We start from the raw sequence: 27,685 nt of genomic DNA, 5'->3' as shown, positions 1-27,685 counted from the left end.
AGATTGTACCAGTCAATTACAGTGGAATTACTTCTATCTGTCCATAAAACTGCATTATGTACTGGTATCATATGTACCCAATACCAGACGAGTTCTATTATTTCTGTTAGAGCCAAATTACTATGACATTTACCATTGAGGTCTGTATAAGTAAAAAATGGATTTCCTGCGCGAATTGACTGATATGTTTGGCATCCTTTTTTCGTACACCTCATAGTAACAATTTTTTAAAAGTACCGTCCGAATTTCTTTTTTTACTGGACCTTGTTGTTTCACGTAATTGTCCACCACATTCGGTGCCATCAATATTCTTTTTTGAGCAAACCAATTGTTACTTAAAAGGTTTTTACTTTTTAAATATTCAACGCATTTAAATTCATCAACAATTATATATCAGTATAAATATCCCATAGTTGTAGTAGAATTCATTTTAAATCGGTACAAAACTAAATTAACTAAATTAAAAAATATTATAGACACTCGTGAAAAAAAAATGGAAAAAATTCACCAACAAACGAAATGACACGAGTCACGAACAAATGCTAAATGGTAACTGAATGTTTAAGTTACATTTTAAAAATACAATACGGTCACAAAATCCATATCTTATTGATAATAAATTATATAGATTAAGTCGTAAAATCCATATCGTATCTATAGTAGGCACTGTAGTGTAAAATATAGGTATCTGTTATCGGTAGATCACACGTTGGACCGGTCCCGTTTTTTCTTCTAAAATATTTCAAAAAGCATTATTAAGGGAAAAGTTTCCTGAACATTCGTTGTATTTTCAATAATACAAATATTATATTATATTATTATGATCAAACAATTAAACAAAATTATATTTTATTTATTTATTGGTTAAATTAATTGTATTTGCCAGAACTACTTAGATAATACAAAATCAAAAACATTACTCAAACAATGTCCATACGTAGTTTTAATTGGCCAATATTGTTTTTTTTTTTTTTATTGTTACTTGTAGAAAAAATTGTTTTTCATAGTTATAACATATTACAAATATTTTAGTTTTTAATTATCTTAAATTATCCGTGGAAAATTAAAAAGTAATTACTGCCAATATAAAATAGACGATTTTTCGTTTCCTTCAAAGTAGGTAAGTGATTTTGTATTATTTTATAATGATATCGCAATGAGTCATCGAATTATTTTAATGTTTTGTTCTTTATACATTTTACAAAATATTGTATTTTTGAAGAATTAGATTTTTAATGTACCTATAGTCTTACATTGTTATATAATATATAAACGAAACCGTTTAAGGAGTTAGCTACGGAGTTCAACGACTTTGCAGTTGTTGCTCAGAAATACAGCTTGAAGTTTATTGTGATTTGGATTACTGTAATTGGATGTTTAAAAAAACACTGGAGAATTTTTCACTGTATTTTTATTGAGTTTCGTGACATAAACATGAACAAGAGAAAAATAAGTCTATCAGGATTAGGTCCACGTCGAAATAAATCAGGTGCAGCTTTTGTAAAACTAAACGAAGCGGATGACAGACGTACTACACAGCTACAGAGAATTGTGGAGGAAAAATACTGGAAAAAATCAATTTTAAGCTTTAACTGTAGTGTCTCGTTTTTTTTCTTTCCACCCGTCCCGTGATTTGTGTGTCGACTTTCGAATAGCCCAATAATAATTACCGTACGTAAAAAGCAATTACGAACCGAAGAGCATGAACAAAATTGTTAATACCTACCCACGACATATTCTTTCATATTTTTGTGTCGAAAATTATTACTACGTTGTAAGTGGAAAAGACATATATCAATTCTAAGACGACTGTACATATGAATTAAACTTCCGGCCGAGGAGATGTTATTTATGCTCTCTTCAAGATTAATGGAACGTCTGCACTATATTATTACATTACATACACAAACAGACGAACACAATTTATATACATATATTATATCTATACACACAAAGATTGTAGTAAATACTTGAATCGATTACTAGGTCGGCGGGTGTAGAACATGCCTCCGCTATTATATTATTAAAGGTTTATCACCCCACGTTCATACCCTTTAAAAAAATATTCAATTTCCACTATGTATAAATCACGGAAAAATAAAAAATGCATAATAAATTTAATTTTAATAGATACGTGTATCGTATCATATATTTTTCGTTACGAATTTTTATAAAAACCAAAAAATAAAAACGTAAGACGTGGCTTTTTTTTATGTATTTATTTTTTTATTTTGTCAACCAAATACGGTCGCCTATTAATATCTTTAACTGGGCTATGTACAATGTACGTGGCAACATCAATCGTGTGCATGTAGGAGGAATGGTTTTAAAATCCCATTCAACTCGGGCACAATATCGAAGGCAATCAATTGCACTACGATTTTGAATCATTTCTGGCGAATAGTCTTGAAGTTTCACTGACGTCCGTAAAGAAGATCGCAAAAAAAAAGCTATCAGCGACTTCTTTTTGTCTCCTGTAAAACCAACCACCTCCCCTCCTCACCATGGGCCAATCTTACCCACGACCTGAACTTATGTGTGTGAAGTGAAACCGTGTCTGTTACAAAGTGTGCGCATGGGGTCGTGACGGAGGGGTAGCACATTTATTGGAACATTTATTTTACAGTCGACATTTTGTTGTTGGTCGGTATATGAATCAGCTTCATGAAATCTTTTTTTCCTAAAGGACAAATCAATTATCCGTTAAATTTAAAACGAAAATATTAAAATATTATTCCGATTGTCTAGAAATAAATGAAAATCATATTATTTTTTAATACCGTTAAACCACAGGCACAGAGATATTCGTGGACAACAAAAACTATTACAGAATATCAAATTTCAGAAAATATATGGTATCAGTAAACACTTATTCAGTAGTAAAAAAATAACACACGGTTTATTCTATGTACTCATGGTTTAGATATCGACATCAAATCGCATATAAAATTTCACTTTAAAATAGTTTAATTAAATAAATTGCCATATATAATATCTGTAATAATCAAACAAATTTAAAAAATAAACATTAATGAGCCGATAACATGCATTTTTAAAAATAAACCTTTACCTTTGTTCATTAGAATAAATGCAGCTCAGCATTTTTTCTCCCTAATATAGTAAACATTTTAGTGAAAAAATTCAAAGTTGAAGTCTCACATAAATTTATGACAGCATTTTGTAATAATAATATTATAATAGTATTATAATAACGTTATACTAATATTATTCGTTATTATAATGTTATAATAATATTATTAAACAAAAAATTGCTGTCTGGGAAATTGATTAGACACTAGCAGGTGCACAAAGTTATAAAAACTTAATAATTCTGGCATTACCACTTGTGCCAATTTATTTTTGTATGAAAAGATAATGTAGTACTTTCATAGTCAATAAAATGTATAAAAGTACTCGACAATAAAATAACCTTATATCAATATTATATTATGTGATCTCAATTCTCAATTTACTCGTGCATTTATTTTACAAACAGAACACTATAAACTAATAAATTTATTTTAATATAATTACAAATTAATTCTACAAACAATTAAACGCATATACGTACAATGTCAATATGTATTCGTTATTTTCTAGATGACTACACATTTAGGTTGAAAACAGTTACTGAAAATGCGGGGATCAGACACAGTTTATCGAAAGAAAAAAATATATAAATCCTTCTTTTGTATTCGAATTTTAGTGTATAGGTATATTTGAGGGGTCTCTCGCAGATTCCTAATTTAATACGATTTAGGTACCTTGTTTAATGGTCTAAAGACTAAAATTAAAACTAAATGCCCGCGCGAATTGTGTTTGCTGTGCTTACAACTTGCTCTGGTTGTTAAAAATATGATACTATTGAGTTTTATGTGAAAATATAAATCGATAAAATATTGGCTTCACTGTTGAATTTTAGGAGGTACTGGTACAATGGAAAGACGTTAAGATCTTAAATTCTTGGTGTTCTGGTAAATCATAGACAGGGTTGAATTCAATGATGCGTTTACTCGGAGTATTGTTACGGGAGTAAGTAATAGTTTTTTTTTTATGAGGTCGTTAAACGAAAAATCATTGGCAAGTAAATTGGGTGTATGAAACTCGATACCAAAAGTAATTTAGCCGTAACTACCTACTACTATAAGGTAGGTAAGTTTTAACTTTTTAACAATATAGTAATGTACAAAATACGAGCATAGTATTATTAATGCATGCATGCGTAATGCGTATGGTAAATATTTTATTCTAATACTAATGTGGTATACTGATAAGTCACTTGTATATTATAATAACTTGATTTGTATATTTCATGAGAGTGTACCGTAATAAATATATTACTTCCATATTGCAAGTCTAATAATTATTACAGATTTGTAAAAAAAAAAAAAATAATTTAAGTAAAATACGCGTGATATCACAGAACGGGAGAATAAAAACAGGAAAACGTCTGATTGTTTTAGATTTATTTCCGTCGAAACTTTTAATTCGTCTATTTTTGATTTATTTTCTATCTAGCTAGAACCTATGACCATATGCGCGGAAAGTGATATCAGTCATTAAGGACTCTATTTCCTTTCTTGGTGGGTCCCATTCGTCCAAAATCCAAAACACAAGTCTGTACCGAACACGAAACAAGTAAATGCAGAGTTTTTGATTAAACACACATATAATGGCGACTACCCAGTCACCAGCCGACTATACCACCGCAGCACCGTCACCGAAGTCGTCGAGGGGGAAAAATAAATAAAACGGAAACACACACTTGAGAATTATATTCGTGAATGCAGGTTAGGGTTTCACTGATGCTTTTAGATTTTAATAAACTATGAATTATTATAAGTAATAAGTAATAACTATTATATTTCTATAATTGTTTGTATTAAAGGGCAAAGCATAATAAGTATGGTTCTATTTTATTTGCTTCCGATTTCAATCGGTAGATCAACGCGATAATAGAAACACGCGTGTTTTTACACAAAACGAATCGCCCGACCACCATGCAAATTCTTTTCAAAGTAATCTTTTATGGGAAAGAACTTAAGGTCCTTAGGTATACCGTATACGTACCTACAATAAAGGCGACTTTTAAATTGTTTATTTCTAATGCAATAGCTGGTTGAATTGTCGTAATCATTTTAATATACGATAAGGGTAGACACGTGCTGCAGCTGCAGATTGTTTAAGCCGATAAACTCTGTTGGTTGTTGATATTTATGTCAAGGTATTAATAAATTTTATAATAAAATCTGTAAACAATAATATTCTAAGCATTAATATTAATTTGAGGAGCGAAAAATACTGAATTGTACAAAAACTCTTCTTTGACTATGTTAAAAATATTTTTAAATAATAAAGAAGATAAGTGGATGTCGCTCTGCTGTAAAGTAGATTACAAGTGGGTCATTATATAATGGTTGTATTAGACTTGAATTTAATGATATAAATCATTGTATAAGAAAAACGATTCTGAGCGGAGACGGTTTGTCAGTCTGGATATTTTATATTTTGTTATTATTTATTTTATCATGTAAGTTGAATTAATATTAAAATTTTTTATTCGTTTCTATGGTGATAAACAAAGCGTTAGAAATTAAAATCCCATTTTTAGCGTTTTTTCGTGATTTTCCCGTGGTTTTTCCCGTGGCATTAAATAACTATTAAGAAAATCGAAAAATGACCTCTCAATCTTGATCCGATTTGCTAAAAGATAAGGTACTATATGTTGAAATCGAAACACTCCTTCTGGAAGAAATTTTGTATACAGGATATAAAAAGAATACAAAAAAAAAAAAAATTTCTGTGTCGCTCCGCTCAGAATCTAAAATAACTTAGAAAATATTTTAAATCATTTCCCCACGAGCGTATATATTATTATCGGTTGTCAATGACAACAAATTATCGAGAAAAATGTATAAATTTGTAATACTACTTGTCTTTATTCCATACATGATATTCAAACAATTTACTGCGATTTAGTTTTGTATGAAACATACTTACATACTATAACCGATAACTTTTGGAATTTACCCACACACACACACACACACACACACACACACACACACACACACACACACACACACACACACACACATCTGTTGGCGGTGTTGTTGGTCAACAGGTCATTAGAGGTGGACGGATAAGGTCAATAGAAAAAACACGCGTAGCATGCAATGTCCTTTCTTCCTTTCTCCGAGGAATTCGCTGTGAAATGGATATATTATAAGGATATCGGCTATGTATAAACATATATATAATTATACCATATACAATGTGTAATATATTGCGAACATTATATATATGTACAACGGTGGACTAGAACCCTTCTTGTCGCGCGCTCACTCACTTCCGGTACGCCAATTAATAACGACATTACTGGTCCAAGTAATAATAATAATTAATAACGCGAAAGGACGTTTAACGAGGTTTCCTCTAAAATCGCGTGTCGTAAACAGTTGAGGCATGTGCACACAAAACGGTGGGCGGCGGAGGATGACCGTCTCTCCGTCAGTGCGATCGTCCACCCGTATGTGTCTGTGTTAGTTCGTACGCCACCGGTCATGCCACCGATATATCACAACACACACACACACACACACACACAATACGGTGTTTGCCGGGAGACTTAGCACCGTCCAAAGGATACACTGCTCGTTATCTAAAATAATAATATTATAATAGGTAATAGGTATGAAACGTGTGCGTGGTATACGCCGTTGGGTATCTGGTAGCAGATACCTGCGCCTTGCCAAATACTCACTAGGTCACCTGTCCGATGATAAATTACGCGTATCGGACGCCACGTGACCATCCCTACCATATAAGCACGTCCAGTGAATATTATTATTATTATTATTATTATTATTCGCACCAACTGCCAAGCCGCAGGCCGCACACGACGTACACATTTCATTGCGAACGAGGCGTAAACGTTTTGTTGTATGTACGTCAAATTTAGACTGACACGGAAAATATTTATACATGCTGATTTATAAGAAGAATTTATTATACATTTATACTAGGGCGGGGTACCTGCAATAATAACCGAATTGCATGACTATAAACTATAAAATATTAATAAAATGTTTCAATCAAAATTGTAATTAATTAGTAACTCATTATCAACAATCATGAGTATTTACGGTAACAGGTAATGTTTACAGCCTTACCCTTACGCAATACACCTCTAATCGTTTCGACAAAGAATTCATGACAAACTTTTGGATATTGTTATAGTATAATATCATAATATACGATAAACTCGCAACGATAAATATATCCATAGGCCATATAACTAGTCGATAATCACCAAATACCCTCTAACTACGAAGTAAACTATATACCTACAGGCTACAATAATAATATTAAATCACATATTTACATGATAACCTAAGAACTTGAAACTGTTTATTATAATGTCACTATAATAATTTAATATAAAATAAAAATGATGTAATATTAAAATGTGTAAAAACAATATTAATATAACCGAAACCAATAGTGTGTAACTAAACACAAAACTGGTATTTATGCAATTTGCATTTTTAAGCAGTCTGAGAAATTAAATTTATTATTTATTTTATTTTCAGTGAAGTTTCTTGTAACAACATTTTAAAGCAACCCATTAACTTGTGGGATAGAATTTAATTTTAATAGCTTTTAATGAAATAAGTGTTTGAAAACGTTAATATCTTTTTTGATTTTGGGAAGGTAATGAGCTTTGGTGTGTGGTATGCAATGTTATCAATGAAAATAGTTTCCGATTCAGTAAGCAGTAACCGTTAATCTTTAAAAATGTTAAAGAAACGTATGGGTGTCAAGTGTCAACAACAGATTCCTAATTATTTTTGACAAAGATACTGTCATATTTTTTTTTCGATTTCACTTGACGACTGCACGTTGTTACATACATTCATGCACAAGTAAATAGAATTTGAATATTTTACGGATACGGTTTAGTTTCCCATTGCAATAGTTTTATTACTTTTAATTTAATAATGTCTTAGAATCACGTAGGTATTTGAAATTGTTTATTGGTTGAGTAACTCTTTTATAACTAATAAGTTACTTTTTAAAATCCAATACATATTTTTATGTAAGCAAATTTGGAACTTAATTATTATATCTTTCCAAATGTATACTTAAGACGGTAATATATAATAATAAGATTTAAAACTGACTGATACTATAAGTTAGTTACAAAACACATATTATAATCTAATGCCACATTAGTCGAAGGAGCGTATTTGTATTTAATAGGCATCAGTTGAAAAATAATCAACATTTATTTATCCATCGTCAATATCAAATGTATTTATTACATTTTTAGAATTTTAGTATATATACGAGATAAAGCAATATTAATTGGAAACTTATCTTAATAAAATAAAAGTGAAAACAAAAATACCTTTGAAAACAATCAATTCCCGGTTTGTGGAAATGTCAATCTGATGTCCTTCGGTCGACGAATAGACGTATCGAAACGGTAAACAGGAACTCTGTGAAATTATACATTTTTTAATTAAAAAAAGGTTTATCAGAAAATCCCCCCTAAAAACATGTTAAACCAATATTCTAATTAAAAAACAACACAAGATTTACATTCAGATAAAAAATTATCAATTTTCATTTTTAGAGCACATAGGTACCTATACAATATTAAGTATGAACCGATTATTGATTATTAAAAAACCGACATTTTCGAATAAAATGTGTATTATTCATAAATGTGTATAAATGTTATTGCTATATAAGGAATATAAATTGGAAAATATGCATGAGTTAACAAATTTTGTACCAAATTAATTTACTTTATACTGTGTACTGGTCATTTCATATCAAGTAGAGAAATTGAATGTTATAAATATACAATTGAATATTTGTAGCACTTACCTATAAATTCATATTGAATACAATTCGATAACTATATACAATATAGATATTTGGTAGGTACATACCAGTATATTGTACATATTATTATAGTATAGTCTATACTGTATATACTATATATATATTATATAATAGACACATATATGGTTGTTCGTCAATTGAATACCAACGAAACTTTATGAACGTAAAATCCAAAACTTATAAACAGAATAATAAAAGTTATAAGTATTTTCTTCAGAAAAGTGAAAAACCATTTCTTTTACTGTTTCCCGGACAAATTGTGTGAGTTTTGTTTTTGAAATTACGTGATTTCGCGATTTCTACGAGAGTGTGAAAATTACGAAAATATAAAAGATATTCGAATACCGAGGGTTTTGTACTCGTTGTTCTTAGCTTTGAGCTACCGCTCCTTTCAACCTTCGCAATTCGTCTTAAAACGATTTTGAATTTTTATGTTTTTAATACTCATTTTAATACCTTTCGTAGCAATTTCAAAACTCGTCAGAAAGATAAGAAGTTTACGTCCGGAGGGTTAACGCGGAAAGTAGCTGTTCTCTCATCTCAACTGTCAGTCAACTCCCACATTCACAACAATTACTGCTGATTATTATACTGGCCAACAACGGCTGACAGCGAGAGACGCATCCGGCCGAAAAATTACGTCGTCGAGTTCTCGGTAGTTTTCCGTTTTTCAAATGACGGATGTCGGCAGGAAGATATAACGGGATTTTTCGATTTTCTGCATTTCTTACTTTTTGCTTAGGGATTCGTTGAAGTTAATAATATTAAACTGACTGATTTATTATTGTTCTTTTTTATGTAACGTATAAATATTTAAAATTGCGTAATCTAAACATCCAGCAGCATTTAAGTGGCATAATGTTATTTAATGCTAATTCTAGTATAAATTACGAAAACAAATTGAGTAAAAGACACGATAAAAAACCCGTGTTCATTTTCAAATTGCCATGTATATTGTATAACGCATATGGAAATATGATAACATTATTAAAAAAATAGATTTATGATCATACTATGATAATACTAGTATGCTTGAACTACATAAACAAAATACTCACTCGTCATTATTTTTTTTTAAATATTTTAGCCAATTTAAAATTCGTAACAATCTATATGATTAGGTACACTAGTATTTCAATAATTATTCCAAGTCTCTTATAATATCCTCTAAACACTTAAGTTATGCAAATATATTTATTATAAAACAACAATTATCAGTTATTATGGTTTCATAATTAGCATCTTTAAATAAGCGATAAATGTACTTATTTATTTTGTAATCGTTGATGGGTTTTTTTTTCTGTGAACACTATTCTAAGTACAACATATATTATAAAAACGTAATGCATCCCATCTATGTATGGGAAATCGTACAGAAAAGTTGAAAAAAAAATGTTAAAATTAAGGAACATGAGAATTTACTGAGATCTATTTAAATAACTTACCATTCAATTTTTGTATTTATACTTCTGAAATATTAACATTGTTTTTAGTTTTATATTATACTATAATAGTATATAAAAGTACGCACAATAAATAAATATGTAAGACTGGTATAATGAACAAAATTTAAAGTATTAACGATAGACTTTCAGCAGTTATAATATTATTAAATCTGCTTATGTCTAATGAACCTTTTAGAAAACTACTAGACATATAAGAAAATATCTTCAAATTATAATTCGCTGAGAGATTTGGAAGCGAGTAAAACGAATCATCAGAATTCTGATTAGCAAAGTACCAAAACAGTATATTTTTTTTTACTGTGGAGTAGCTAAAATTTCCCATGGGGGTAAAAATATGAGATTATCTAACGAGAATTTTTTAGTTCACTATTTTATATACCTTATTTGTTTTAAAATATTTCAAATATATTGACATGTGAGTAGTATATTATTTTTATCTGTGTTAAATAGTTTGGAAACTTTTGAACTATACTCAAATCAAACTCCAACTTATAGTGTATGTTTCGAATCGTAAAAAACAAAAAAGTCGCTCTGCTGTATTTTTACGAATTTCATCGACATTCGAACTTCAATCCTTAATAAAAATATGTGACTATATTATTATTTAAATGTAAAATGATAAAATCGAATTTGTTAAAAACTGATGTTTCTACAATATTCCTGTTTTTATTTAAGTTTTTTAGTTTTAATGTTTCAAAATGTAATTTAATTATGATAAATTATAAATTCGTGTACTACAAAAGACACAATTACATATATATATATATATATAACCCAAACGGAACATTAAAGCATCAAAAATCGACTGGCCGTTTCTGTAATTACTCTCAAGAACATCGGACTTTACCATGTAGTGAATTTTACGGACAGTAAACTTTAGAAACATCAAACAACTCACTTCTATGAACCCTTGACTAATATATAAGTTCACAATCAATCAATCAATAAAGATAAGCACCTATACATTTTTTTAGAAATCAAATATAATTCATATATTCCCATGTCATCGATTTATATTGAACTTTTAAAAATTTTTAAACTTATTTTATTTTCAATGTAATATATAGTAATCTATTGTGTCATATTTTTTGTTAAACTAAATTTTTTTCCAATTCTCACATACAAATTTTTAAATTAATAGTTTTTTTTTTTTTTTAGTTTGTCAAAAACTTTTTTCAATGATCATGTAAAAATGAATTTTTTCAAACTTAAATGTAGTTATTATTTAAGAGTTAATACTAATCCTATTTTTTTATCCATACAATATAATACATTATACATTTATATAACATGTGAATTCATTTGATCTTCAAAATGTATTATGTTAATATATCGAATATTTCAACTGAGTTTCGAGTATAAAGAATATTGTATAATAATAATGAAATTCCATTGTCAACAATTTCTTGATATAGTTTCAACAGTTATTTCATTTATTAATTTATTTACTTTATATGAATGTGGTTTATAATATGTAAACATTATGTGAAAAATATAAAGAAGTACACATAAAAAGTTTTTTTTTAACTAAACATATTCTCTTTGTAACACTGCGAGTATAGTAGATTCAATCAAAAATGTATTCTTAGCATGGTTGGTTGACACTCGTTATTTTATACCCTCAAGCCATTTGTATTATTATACTTTCAGTGGTTTCAAGCCTCGTACTGATGCGAAATTCCCCTCGGTCTTTTAATCCTATTATTAAAGGAGTAACTAATTGGTCTAATAACAGCATAATGGGCGCTGCCATGATTCTTCTACTTCGGTCAGTTTACTCAATGGAATCAGCAAACAAAATAAGAATATATAATATATTATTTTCTCTTATTATTCAAACATTAACATTTGACAATATTTCAAGTAGGTACTAAGATTTTTTTTTTTTTTAAAGCGGGAAAAGTAGGTACAGTAGGTGTAGAATATACACTATACGTCATCACTGTAATGGATGTGTTAAATCTGAATTAAATGATAATACATTTTATATAAAAAAGTATTTTTAGAAAAGATTGCAACCCACATATTATTACTTATTACGTTATTACTTATAAGTTATTAGTTATTACAAAGTATAGTTTATCAGTGGCACTACCAGAAGTGTGGGACCCCACAAATAAAATAAATAAATAATATATTATAGTAATGTCATTACCTTATATCTACTCATTCAAATCCTCTCATTAAGAACTTACATCTATCACAATCCCAGGAAGTCCCTCGAGGCGACTTAAACGTAAATGGTGCAGAGATTTATTACATTGAAAAAAAAACCATAAAATAAAAATACACAAGACCAAATCAAATTGAAAGTGTCATCAATTTACGCAAATTATGTACCTAACTCATGTTCTACTTATTTTTTTTTCTTAACCTATATATACATATTATTTCCATGATAAGGATTGTATATTTTCTCCTAAAAAATAAAAAAAATAAAACAAATAATATTTTGTAATATGCCAATTTGTAACATTAGTAATTATCTTAAGAGATGTTTTGAGGGTTATAAACATACTAAGTATAACACTACAATCTAAAACAGCTACGTTAGGGAAGGCAGAAGTCATTATAAATAGTGTAATTGAATCATTTAAAAATATGAGAAGTGATACTTCATTCTCAGAATTATGGTTGAAAATTGAACAATTTTGTGAAATAAATTATATATCATTGGAAGTCTCTATTCCTGGTATGTTTAAATCTTTGTTATAACTTATAGTTACTGTAAACATCTAAAACAAATAATTTTAAAAAGTATTTATATTTTTTAAAGGATCAAAACGAAAAAGAACTATTTAATTTGATAAATTTCCATTTAGAAACGACAACAGGCGCTAATTATGAAGAAGAAGTAACAGAATCATGGAGGCCCACTATATATTTTCCAACTATCGATACTATTATTAATAACTTAAAGTTTAGGTTTTCCAAGGAAAATCTTAAGATGGCCAAATCCATTGATAATTTTATGAATAGTTTTTATTTTATTCATCATTATAAGGTGCATATTAAATAAGTTATTAAGTACCAAAACGTAATAAAATTATTACATTTTAAAAAAATTCTATAATATTCAATGATTTAAGGACACAATAAATTCAAACACGGAGTGTTTAAAAGCAGAAATACTTATTGCAAGAAACTGTCTAAAAAACACTACAGATGACATAAAAAAATACTAAATAAGGAGGTGTTTTCAAACTTGTACAAGTTAATGCAGGTTGCATTAACCATACCTGTCAGTTCTGCGACATGCGAAAGAAGTTTTTCATCCACGAGGAGATTGAAAAATTGTAATAACCTGAAATTAAACTCATTTGCAAGTATCGATAGAAAGCTATGTTTGACACTTTGAATTATAATATAATAAAAAAATAAAACGTGTTAAATTTATTTTTTATTAATGGTATAATTGTGAATAGTAGTATAATGTAAATAATGGTAATGTTTTGAGCCCCCTACGCGTTTATGATCGATTCATTATGGTAGCACCCCCAAAATTTGAACCCTAGTTGCACCACTGACGTTACAACTATATAATTTAAAGTATTCAAACTGATGATGTAGTTATTTAAAAAAATAAACAGTTCTAAATCAAATATGAAAATGAATCTTGGTTGTGTACCACTGTCATTTATTAAATATGCTATCGTAGTAATTTATTTTACAATTTGTAATACACGTAGATCGAACTTGTTTTTATAGAAAACATCGCATTTATTTTATTATTAATTATTAAACTATTTAATATTTTTTATAGTTTATATCAGTCATTTCTGCTGAGTCAATACCAACATATCATAGAACGGTGTGAATAGGTCCTTGGTATGATTAATAGTCAATATCTTTAAGTTAATCTAAATGTATTAAACATTTGATACAATGTATGGTGAAATAAACCTACATAATAGTTTCAAGCTCCCGTGAATAATATTTTTGAACAATAACTATAGTAACAAAAATTGTTGCTCTTCATTTAAATATCTAATTTTATCAAAATTAGAACTTCAAATTACTATACTAAAAGTTGTGCTTTTATATTTTTCAGATTTTAAAATAACTTTTAGAACAACTTATGTGTGTAATATTTTCTTAAACTTTACTAAAGCTTTTTGGCCGAGATTAAATATTTTTGACAACACAAAAAAATTGACAGTTAAAACTTTAGAAGACATTTTAAAATGCCTTATAAAATATATCAATTAACTTAGGATAAGTCTAAATATTTAAACATGTCACTAAGTATCTATAGAAAATTATAATTTAATCAACAATGCAATGTTACATGTTCCTACAGTTAATACTTTCTTGGTTAAAATATTAAAACTAAAATAGTTTTATGAGAAATTGTTAGTTAATAATATTGGATGTACTAAACAGAACAACAAGTACTTACATTATATTATATAATATTTAAAAATATATAACATATTATGTAAGATCGAGACAGAGTGGACTTACAAGTTACAAGTCTGTACTATAAATCTATAAACATAATAATATAGGTACCTAAGTACCGAAATATGTTTTAAAGTATTCATTAAATTAAAGATAAATTAAATTAAATGAAAATCGTTTCTGCATACAAGACAGAATGAATAACTTTAAAATGTACGTAAATAATATTAACTTGGTTAAAATTCAAGCATCGATTGTTAATACCGTATGCACTATACAATATAATATAATATATTATTATTTATTATATGTGTGTGTATAAATAGGCATAATTGCAAAAAAAAATTCTAAGACTAAAGAGAGTGTACGAGGAATCCAATTCACTAAAAAAATATATATGGTAGCTGCAGGTACTGGACGAGACTCGCGATACAATATCATTATAATTAAAATACCACACGTAATCAATAACAAGGGTTATCAACATCATAATAAAGCGAAATAAATTTGTATTCAATAAAACGCATCTGACATTTTATATGAAGTGGTAATAACTCTGAACGAAATCTGATATTATTGGTGAATCCGTGGTGGTTAGCAATTGGATAACACGCTGGACTAGTATGTGTTTTTCTCTGCGTTTATATATTTACTGTCCGTGTGTTGCTGTTTTGATAAGCGAATATCTATGGTGAAAATATGTGTATCCCGCAGAGATAGCCACCACGCGGGTCGGCGGAGTGTGAAAATACGCGCGTTTCACCCGGCGATATTTGGCCAAGGGCTTCCTTAATCTGATCTCAACCCCCCCCCCTCCCCCCCACGGCACATTTATCACGAAACAAGACCTTTATTGGGGATGTGTTATTGTCGGAAAACGGCGCGTTTGAATTTGAGCCGAGACTCACGGCACTTAAAGCCACGTTATCTGTCGCACAAATCCGACATCGGTGGAATTCTGATTGAGACCTACGATGGCGACCACTCGCCAACTTATCGATTGCGACCGATTACACACGCCGCAGTACACGATATAATATTATAATAAAACCACGGTATAATATATTATTATTACTATGATTTATGCGTTGGTTGTAGTCGAGTTGATCAGATAACACGATAAAACTATAATATTATGTAATACATAGTTCTATTACCACTTCGTATAGAGCGGAGACGAAGTGTGGTCCGAGAATATGGTATACAAGGCGTAGAAATTTTCGACGGCGTAACGAGACCGCGGTAAATTGTTTTTATCGTAAAGTCAGCCGTATATACAATACGTAATATATATATATATATATACATATACATTACACATACACATACAACACGTTGAACGCGTGATATATTATTGTCAGCCCCCGCGCACACGGGAAAGAGCCCGAAAACACGACCGAGAGACTATATATTATATTATATATACATTGTAAACAGAGAGCGTGCTATCCGTTTAGAGAATAGTCGGCCGCGTGATATATTATCGCCTATCGGTCGAGCGCGCGTTCTATATTACACAACGCCGAAAAATGAAGACGTCGCCCGCCGCCACCGAGAGACGAGACGACGAAGAAGACGACACCATGCAGCCGTGGCTACACGAACGGACTTGTGGGTAGAAGGGGGTATGATTTTGGTGGTGCGGTGTATCTGAGGGGTAGTGGCGGGGTAGGATGCATCGGGGCCGGTTTGACGAAGATACATCGAGGTGTATACACACGGACACGGTCTCCGGGTCCGAACCAATTAAAGGACCATCGGGGCGGGTTAAGAGCAGGACTGCGGGAGGGGGTAGGGGTGGGGCAGGGTGGTTTGTGGAGGTCAAATTCATATATTGGGCCGGACCGTATTCGTGTGCGACGAGCGAGCGTCGCGGGGGGTGGGAGAACGTGTGAGAAATAGCGCCGCGGAATGGGGTGGCGGCGGCGGCGGCTTACGATTGTTTACACGCTGTCAAACCCGACGAGCGGCTCGTGTGCGCGCAGACGGGACACATAAAAGGTTATTTATATACGCGTTATCGGGCTCTGGCGGTGGCAAAGGCGGTTTCATTTATCACGCTCGCGCCGGCGTTTTTAAAAACCGTTTCGGACGCGCGAGTCCGCGATGACGCGCGTCCATCTGTCCATCCGTCAACGATGGACCCGCAGCCGTTTGCGGTGTTTTCCGCCAGTGTACGGGACTGGAAGACCGAAAGGAAATCGGAAATTGATGGAATCGACTCCTCGCGGGCGCGGCGCTCCATGTCCGAGAAAATATAATGACGTGGACGGGGGCCGATGTGGTTATTATATATAATATACCATATACCTATACGACCGAGTGCGCTAGTGTGTGTCTACGATGTAAGACGTGTATGAGGATGATTGACGTATATGGATTTGAGGGGAAGGCTACGCGTTTACCGGTGTGATGCGTTCTTGGAGAGTAAACGCAAGACCAAACTTCATCGTCAAAACCTGTAGTAATAATACATCGTATTATCGAAACCACGGCCTTAGAAGATAAAAATATTAGGACCATTCCCTGTTCCGTCTTCTCAATTATTGCTCGCCATTACCTCGAGCCGCTTAAAGACAGCAATATTATTGCAGAGTGTCTTCAACTGTTATTAGTGAGCGCAACAAGCTATAGAGCTAACCGAGTTTTTATGAATTATGCACAAGCAGCTGCGAACAAATAGTTAATCTAATAATTAGTAGTTTAAATTTAAAACAATAATAATTGCAAATATTTTATTTTATTATACGTTTTAACAAGTAAAACCTGAAGAACCTTCTGCTGTTGCTCTAATATAAAAAATAATAGTCTAAGCTAAAATACTGACGATTTAACGCGGAGCACTCGTCGAATTACGTATAAATATCATAATATGTAGACACTATAAATAGTAAAAAGTTTTCTGTAAGCCGACGCAGTGATAAAATAGTATGCTAACCTTATTCTCTACAAGAATTGTATATGTGAATTGTATTACATTGATTGAAGCCTCGTGGACGTTTGTCTATCAGAGGTTTTTATTGCATTAACGTTATAAATAAGTACATTACGATTAAGCGAATTTGAGGGAATACCTACAGCAGTTTTGTGTTAAATAAAAATCGCCAAAATCAAATTTAAATGTTTTGAATGTTTCTTATTTATGTTTGATGTGTAATCCAATGCAAACAATTGTCAGATAATAATGGGTCTATATGCTGTCCAATACGGGGGGGGGGGGGGATTATAGACAACTTTGAAAAGCTGTACATTTTGTATAGTTTCGTTCCTAAACATGCATCGTCAAATATTTGCTGTTTTTTTTGTTGTGTAATCCCTGACTTAACCAATAACTTTATTTGTCATCTAAACGCTTAGGCACGTCACACACACGCACTGTATGTTTTAAAACGAAATAACTGTTCAGTTTATGTGTATATTATGCATAGAGGTTCTTGCCATAGCCGCCACTTACTATTTGATGGTTTTTTGACGATTTATTATTATACAATTTTCGTACACAAATATACATATGGTGGTCATACGAGTATATTTTGTAGATTATTTTTATTAACTTAATTTCATCCAATTATTTTTAAATAAAGTTTATTTGAAATTTTCATATCATTTAATATACTTCTTGTACAATATATTTGGGAAATAAGATTTTAAAATATTATTATACAATTAAAAATTGTTGCCATAAATAATAATTACATATTCAAAAACCACTTTTGGTATAATATCGAATGTACAAAAGTGCAAAAGAGTTATTTCTTAAAATTATTATACCTCCATTTTTGAAAAAAAATTCTCTATAACTTACACTGTAATTAGGCTGTGGTCGAGAACCTGATATAATACATCAAAGATCAAACTGATGGAAAACACAAATATCAAATTAGTATTTTTTTTTTATAATGACAGTGATTCTACACAATTCAGACTCGCACCAATATAATTACAGAACAAAAATCTTAAAATTCTAAAAATATAATGTATACTATAAGCTTCTAAAGTTAGTTTATGAATATTTGGGTATCTATGAAATGTTTAAGATTTTAGATTTATTTTAAGTTATTTCCAATTGACATTTGTTAATATTTTAAAACTAAACTTAAAAAAAAACATTTAAAAATACTAAAACATGTAATAAAATTATTAAGAGACAAACACGAGATAAAAATGTGTGTTAGTTATCTATCACAAGGCGCTGATCAAGCTAATTTGTTGGAAGTAATTTTACTACCTGTTAGCATAAAATTAAGATCTAAATCTCCACCTCAAAATATTATGTTTGTAGACTATTATAGTATTATACTAACTATATATAGAATCAAACTCAGCTATATTATACTTTATCACTAGGATTTATATGTAGGTAATCGATACAATCGATTTTATTTCTTTAAACTTAATCATCATATCATAAAATATAAGCTACATACTTAAATGTTTATTTTCAAGAAAAAAAAATTTATTGACTTCTCTATGAAAATAATTAAGTTTATTACAATTAATTTAATATATAATTTCCTTTACGGCAAGTTTTAATTGAAGTCAAAAGTTTTCATTTGTTTATAATAAAATTTTGTTTACTTAGAGTTTATCACGAGAAAGCAAAATGACATATGAGTGAATGCAATTAATTAATATATTGTTGAGATCTTGAATATATTAAAACATACATGTAAAGGGAAAAATAAATATGACTTCTAACTTATTTACTTACTGAACATTTATAATACAATAACAATTTAAATAATAATATTTTGTTATTATATCATTTACTGTACAATATCACGTATATTTTATATATGCGCATAATAAATTGTAAATGGATAAACTCACATAATACCTTTTAAGAACACTTGGAAAATATTTAACCAATATAAAAATATACTCTTACGTGTATTTTAATAATCAAACCAAATTAAAAAAAAAATTTTTTCAAATTTGATATGAATTTTAACCTAGATCTTATTAGGTACGTTAAATTATAATACGAAATAATATACTACCATTTTCAAAATACCGAACTTTACTGTAATTCAAAATTTTGCGTGAGTAAAAAAAGATGTAAAAGCTTTAAACTTCATTCCCCAGATGACTAATACCAATTTATTATAAAAGAAAATAATTGTTATTTTTAGAAACAAAAATCGATTTAGTTTTAATTAGTCTTGAACATTGGATATACATTGAATGATATTATGCAGAACTGTTAAAAAAAAAAACAAAATAATAAAAATTGAATCCCACTGTGTTGGGTTATATTTCGGTCGCATCCGTTGGGATACAACGTCACGAGAATTACATTAGTAAGGTCACCTGAGTAGATATATTCAGTATGTGTTCAATTTTCTCTTTTATTTAATAATACAATTTATTCTTAATTCTGATAAAAAAAAATCCAAATTCCACTATGCATGTTCTGATTTAAACAATTACCTATTTGTCATTTTGTTCAAGTTAAGTTTTAAAATCTGCATTAAGTTCCTATCGGTTGCTACTTTTGCTATTATAATAACTAATGTACATATTAAATAATTGTCCTAAAATAACCAGTACTAAGTAACCAGTAACCTATACAAAAAATACCTAAGTATTAGTTTTCCCTCTTCGTTCAGGATATACAATTATACATATTATATAAAATAACAGAACAAAATCTAATAAAACGCATAATGTATTATTGTGCTATTATAATATCTCATGTAATTGTGATAAAAGCAAAAGAATATTGGACTACCTCAATAAAATGAATAACGAAAAAAATAATTTTAATTAATAATAAAATAAAAAAATAAAATAAAACAATAATAAAACAAAAATAATAATCGATTAAAAGAATAATTCATTTTTCAAGGAGTGACTTATATTTATTATTTTATGTGTAATACTTTTTTAAAATTGAACACATTTACTTCATACATATGTTTTAAGAATAATATTTGTATCGCACAAAGTATAAAATATAAAATGTATATAAAACCAAAATTAGGCAGGTGTAAAAAAAAACATAAGTTGACTTCCAAATTGTATTTTTCCATATCTTCGTTTTCCTAACACAGTGTACAAATAATATTAAAAATGGTCACAGTGGTGAATTGTGGTCACAGAATATTATTTTAATAAAAAAAGAACAACCGTGGAAATCACTTGTTTAAAATCAGGTGACCATCGGAGAGCAGTTTACAATGGCTTATTGATTTTCGCGGTAACCCGTGATAATCATAAGCTCGTTTTCTGCCAGAAGGACTGGAGGACCGATGATCAGAAAAAAATATATATACTCAAACGTATACGCAATAATAAAAAAAATATAATAATAAAAAATTGCAATATAATAGTGTCGTGGCCACCAAAAGCTGATGTAACACATGTTCGAACAAACGATTCGGCGCGTTTGCCGATCACAATGCTCCCTGAAAAACAATATATTATACTATGATATTATACGTATACTATGGAGGTCCCCCGTGGTTTTTTCCTACTGCTTCGACGTCGACCAAACCAGCGGCCCTGCGAAATTGGGTTACACAACTTACACGGCAGGCAGATGAAAATCAGCATTTTCGTCACCATGTGCGCGTTGTCCGTGTCGCACGAAATTGACGATCGGTCAATGTAACAAAACATGTTAATGTAAATTTCGCGCATTTCCACTATTGAGTAATCTGATTTTAATGACTTTAGACACACACGGTTTTCAAAAATTAAAACTCGATTGTGGGTTGAGTACAGGGTATATATTATTATTACACCGTTATCGACGCTGTTATTGTTTTCTCGACAATTTTTCCACAAATTAGTAACCTTACTTGAAATTTATTTGTCTCGTTTTTATCCGGATGGGGTTAATTTATCGGTCTACAATTACAAATTGTCTGATAAAATTAAAGCCACTCACCGTGAAACTCGTGGACAATATGTTTTTCTGATAATTCCAATATTATTAAATCAATAATTATTTAAATCCAGTAAAAACTGTACGCTTTATGGTATCTTATGGTAAGGTATAATTACAATAAGTGCAAAATAAAAATACTATGATATCCATGTAACATAATAATAACATGTTCTATAATCATAGGTGTAGTTCAGTAGTTGTGTAAGCTATAATATTATAGAGCAAAGCATTAAATAATAAATGATTAAATATTATCTATTTGCATAAACAGACTTTTTGTGTAAATGTTGTTATATTAGTATACAATCGAATATTGTACGAATTGTTAAATATTATATTAAATATATTGTAATAAATTATTATTATAATCATTTTAATTAATTATTTTACTTTTTAATTTTCATTCAGGTTGTCAATTTTATTTTCAACCACTACAGCTTAGAACTTTGAATGTTAATTTTTAATCACTGTAAAAAACGTCGAAAACATTAAAAAATTGAACCTTAACTCAAATATAGAATTATAATTATATTAAGTATTTATATTTATACATTTTTTATTAAAAATAATCATATTTTATAATATTAAAATACCATAAATACTTATGTATATACTATTATAATAAACGATTATGTCAATTACAGTTAATTAATTAAATAAACAAAATCAATTTTACATCAATCATTAAAATGTTTCCTCAAATTATCTTATTCGCGTACCTAGGTATTTATAACGAAAGTGGAACACAAAACGTAAATTTTTAATTCAAAATCAATAATATGGTTGTATAGTAACTATAATATTATACAATCGGGATCAACAATTAATATTTTTGGTAAGCCACATTAGGAACTCAGGAACTTTTCGGGGGCCATAAAAATTCAATGTACCTATATATTTAACCACGAAAAGTGAAGGCTAAAACAAAAAATAAAATGATAACTAATAAATCCTACACGTGGTTTACCATAAAAATAATAATTTTAAAATAAATGTCTTGTATACGGACCAGATAAAAATAATCCACAGTCCACAGACATACGGGTCCGCAAGCTTCCATTTGTTGACTACTGCCACTATTGAGTTATTGCTTGCTAAAGAAAATAATATTCTTTATAGCTGTAGGTAATGATGTGTGATATACATTTTGAAGGTGGTCATAATAAAAGTCTAGATACTAATGTACTATAATGAAATAATGGAAAAAAATATTGCGTAGATGGTAAATATTTATTGATTAACAAACCTTAGTTATAAAGTTAATGCTAATGGCGGTGAAATCTCTTAAAGAGTATTAGGGCCATATAAAGAAGAAGTTATAAAGTTAAACATTTCGGTGAGATACACTTATCGTTATTGATTGCACAAATTATTGATATTTCATTTAAATATTAATCTAGATGATAAAAAAAATGTAATTATTAATATGTACCTAATTTTGACTTTTTTGTAAAAAAATTATTGGTCACGTTAAATATTTTTTCTATATTTACCTACTCTAATAATTATTACAAAATAGTAAATACGAAGTATCGTAATATTTTACGTTAATCATAAATCATAGCTAAAGCATAAATTATAACTCTTAGTGTAATATGAACTTAAAAAATCATAAAAATCAAGTTGTCTCGTGCTATTTAAATGTGCGAAATTTGCACTCGTAGATAACTTCTAGAAAAAACCAAATATACTTTTTCACAGATTAATTCAAAGAAAATCCGTTGACTCCTGGACAATGGATAAAATGAGATCGTCTAAAGCAGCTGATTAGTTTTTCCAAACAGTGAGTTTTTATAAATTTCCAAAGAGCCAAGGGACCATGACTGGACATATAGATACAGTTAATAGGTTTTCTCATTGAACTTAACTATATTAAATATACACCTGCGTGTACCATCGTTACTTTTAACGTGTGGAAATACAATAAATAAATTTGTACTTGCAAAGTTTTCTCTACTCGAAATACCTATCATTCCGAAAAACTTAACTGCCCAAAGTAAATGAAATATTATGTTATTATATAAGACGTGTGTATCTACATTTAAATATCGTTAGTATATTTTTAGTAAACAATAATATAGTATCTTAACATTTGATAATTGACATAATTAAAAATATTATACGTTGATAATTTATTTCAAACTTTTTTATTTTTATGCTATTTATAATTTACGAATCGTATTGCAATTAACTTTTTCTAATGGATGATTCAATTTATATATTTTGATTTTTTAATAAGAAGTTTTTTTTTTTTTATTTAAAATTATAGAATTAATTGTTTTTCCTTAATCAATTGATTTAAAATGTAAGATGATGACTATCAAATACCTGAATATTAGCGATTTACCCTAATGCAAGTCATGTATGTAAGACCATATTAATATTTTATTGTTATTCAACTTCTCTCATCCGATATAGTCACTATCAGTCGGTGAATATCAAGAATCACTGATTTATCATCATATTGTGGATTGCATTACACGGTTTTGGTCGGGAGGAAAAAATAACGGAACAATTTAAGTATAAGGTGAAACGTATACGAGACAATTGAGGGTGGTTTGTGACATGGAAAATAAAACCACGTATTTACGAGTGAGTGGGTATGAGGGTGGTAACTGCGCTCCACATTTCTTTACTCCGATCGCAATACACACACACACACACGCACGCACACGTAAACAGACATACCAGGAAGAGCCGAAAAACCAGCGGTGAAAACTCGGGTCGGGGCGCAGGAAATGGCGTGTTTGTTCTGGTGTTGACACGAGATTTATTTTAGGCTATCGGCGATAGATTAAAACAAACTGCGGCGGACTGGTTGCGAACCGGGGAAACGTCCCGAGGTTTTACTTATTTGGCTGGTTTTTTCCTCCCGATATTCTACTCTTCCGTTTCTCCAAACCACACACCCCTCGATCACCCCTTAAATCACTCCGAGCGTTCCATTCCGAATTCTACTGATCATTGTTTTTATATACGACGACGTCACATAAAATGCACCTACTCCGCACAGGAGGTTTGTGTGTATCAGAGTTATGTGTTGAGCGTTAAAAAAAAAAAGTAATAATAATAATAATAACGGTCTTTTACAGCTGTATATAGATGGGTCTAGATCGGTACATTCCAAATCAACATTAATAAAGAGAATATTTAATATTTATATAGTATCTACATACATTTAGGTACAAAATTAATCATACTTATAAATACTACTCATACTAATTAATCATATTATTATATTATTGTTGAGCGAATTTGATACGATGTACGTTTTTCATTAAAAATATTGGAAATATTTCATTTTCACGCGCCAAGACTTAAAACCAAAATTGTATTATGAACAAATTATTAAATTACACAGTTTAAACCTTTCAACATAAGGTTCACATATGAACTTATATATTTTATGATTATATGGTAAAAATATGATGTTCAACTATAATTTATAATAGTCATATTATTACGATTTAGATACGACCAAAAATAATAATTTTTATGTTTCAATGAAAATAAGTTCTAATTAAATTAACATACCTATCTATTATATTATAATACAACAGTTTGTATCGTGTCAATTTATGTAAAAAATTGTTTCGCCGTATAACTGTATAGGTACCTATATTTAACAATATATTCAGTTTATACTAATAAAACAACAATCTTTAAACATGAAAGTGTGTGTTCCAAACTAATCCGAAATAATACAATAATGTCGGACGTATTAGGATCATGTGTTATAAATAATAGTGTGTTCTTTGCAAAAAATATATCGGTCGTTTTTTCGACATCGCACAATTAAGCATTCTTTACCGCACCATTATTCACAGTGACTATATTATAACCTGCAGGTATCCATAGCAGGACGATAATGGTCACCGGAAGGACATTATCAATTTATGGGCAAAGCCATTTAACATTTTATATGTTTACTATTTAAAACTGCGTCAATGAATTTTACCATTAAATTAACTATAGATTATTTATAATTTACATATTTCACGCCGTGGAACGAAAACCTACATATTATATTATATGGCTTAAAATATTGTTTTAATCATCTACAGACGGGTTCTCTACCTATTCCTTTATTCGTGCGTTAAAATAATATTTAATTAATTCGATGAATATAATTATTATAATATTATATTTATAGAATATAATATGTAGTTGAGACAAAAATTATATAATAATTATAGTAGTTATACCTATAATGTAGATGGTTTATTAAGTATTTATTATTGAGCGTTTGACATGTACCTAATTCAGTAATATTATTTTTATTAGATCTATTATTTGGATTTACACTTCCATACAACGGAACTATGATACAAAAAACTCCAAGATAATCTTTTTTCATATATTTTTATATGAAAAATTTCACTTTTTACTGTCGTATAATACTTATGAGTTTCTTGAACAAGTGTAATATTATTAACCGAGTATATGGTTGTAAACAATAGCGGTCGAGTATAATTTATGGTCGACTCATATTTTGCATACATAACGGTACCGCTCGTTAGGAAAATGACGAATGAGTAAATGTCGTGCATTCCTTAGTATTAATATACGGACGTTTAGTTTAATTAAAATGTTCAGCTATCAATGTTTCCGTGAGACGATTAATGTTGTCGCGTTGGAGTTTATTTCATATGGATACCACGCCATATTCCCTAGGTTCAAATATACACAAAAATAGTGTCATGTACAGAAAATCTTTGGATACAATATAAACGTACCTACTAGGCATTTCCAGGAATTGTTGAATTTAAACTTTTTATTTTTTATTGAATCACGTTTTTTTTTTATTGTACGTGTACCCCGACATCACCACATTTTTCTGATAATATAATATCATACATTAGATATATATATATATATATATCTAAAGTAATATAACGCTTACATATTTGTAAATTAATAAAAAGAATTAATTTTTTTCAAATTTTATTAGAGCTTTCATAATATGATGTATTTATTTACAAGTAAAAACGTTATAAAATTATTTATTTATTTGAAGTTTAAACACCCAAAAGGGGTAAAGAGAACTGTTATAGTTGTTATAGTTACACAAGATATTATTGAGATAATATTGAATATTTTAACAAAGAAGAGAGAGAAAAAAAGCATCAAATATATAATATACAATAAATACATGTTGGTTTAACTAATAATATTTATTATCATGTTTTTTTATTTCAATTTGAGTTGTGAATCAAAAGAAAAATCAAAGTTAGGTACATTATTACAAGCATCGGAATGGCAATACTCTGAACTATGTTTAATTAAATCGGTCGAGCATTGAAATTTGAAGTACCTACTAAAAAGGGCTATTATTTATAGAATTTAAAGTTGGAAATTTAAAGTTGATCTTCATTAGAAACTCTGGGAAGGGTTGTTTACTATTTATTAATTTATGAACAAAAGCTATGTAGTTATATAGCCTTATAGAAGCCAGAGATACTAAGCCAAATTTTACAGCCATGGTGCCTAGATATTAGGGTCCATTCGGCCTAATTTATATACCAAAATCCTTAAAACGTCGTCTGATTTTATCAATTTTTTCAATCAGCTAATTCTGTTTAGGATACCAAATTACTGACGCAAATTCTAATATGGACCCGACAAGAGTGAAATATAGTACCTTAAGACAATTAATGTTTTTAAATTTGGAACAATTTCGATTTATGAAGCCTGCACTGGCCCGTAAAGCTTTGCTAAACTTTTGTGTAAGCAAGTAATAATTTATCTATCGAACAAAAATGTAATGTTTTGAGTAAATATAATATATAATAGGCAAAATTGCATTATTAATTAAATAAAAATGTATAAGGTAAATCAATATATTAAATTATTTATACTTTTGTACTTCAAAAATGATAATATTGAATTAGACAGATTTAGACTATTTGTATGCTGTATATATATTTTATTTTCATTTAACAATATTACAATACTGGACCATTTAGATATTTTCAGTTACCAATTTAATTATGAAGTATTTAAAAGTTAGATT

The 27,685-nt window shown here is 29.4% G+C and overlaps 1 protein-coding gene across 2 annotated transcripts in view; it reads right to left on the bottom strand.

The window, feature by feature from the left end:
• The window catches only part of LOC100166902 (lachesin-like), a 168,858-nt gene that overhangs the window by 115,937 nt on the left and 25,236 nt on the right, over positions 1-27,685 (bottom strand). The window contains exon 2 of one of the 2 annotated variants that reach the window (XM_029487009.1): positions 8,411-8,501. The exons of the other annotated variant lie outside the window; for it this stretch is intronic. The gene's annotated coding sequence lies outside the window, so the exon portion shown is untranslated. The remainder of the gene's footprint in view (positions 1-8,410; positions 8,502-27,685) is intronic. 2 annotated transcript variants of the gene reach the window in all.

The sequence above is a fragment of the Acyrthosiphon pisum genome, chromosome A1 (assembly GCF_005508785.2).
Source record: "Acyrthosiphon pisum isolate AL4f chromosome A1, pea_aphid_22Mar2018_4r6ur, whole genome shotgun sequence".
In the NCBI taxonomy this organism is placed as follows: Eukaryota; Metazoa; Arthropoda; class Insecta; order Hemiptera; family Aphididae; genus Acyrthosiphon; species Acyrthosiphon pisum.
Note: the sequence above shows the minus strand (reverse complement) of the source record. Positions and strands in the feature narration are given on the sequence as shown.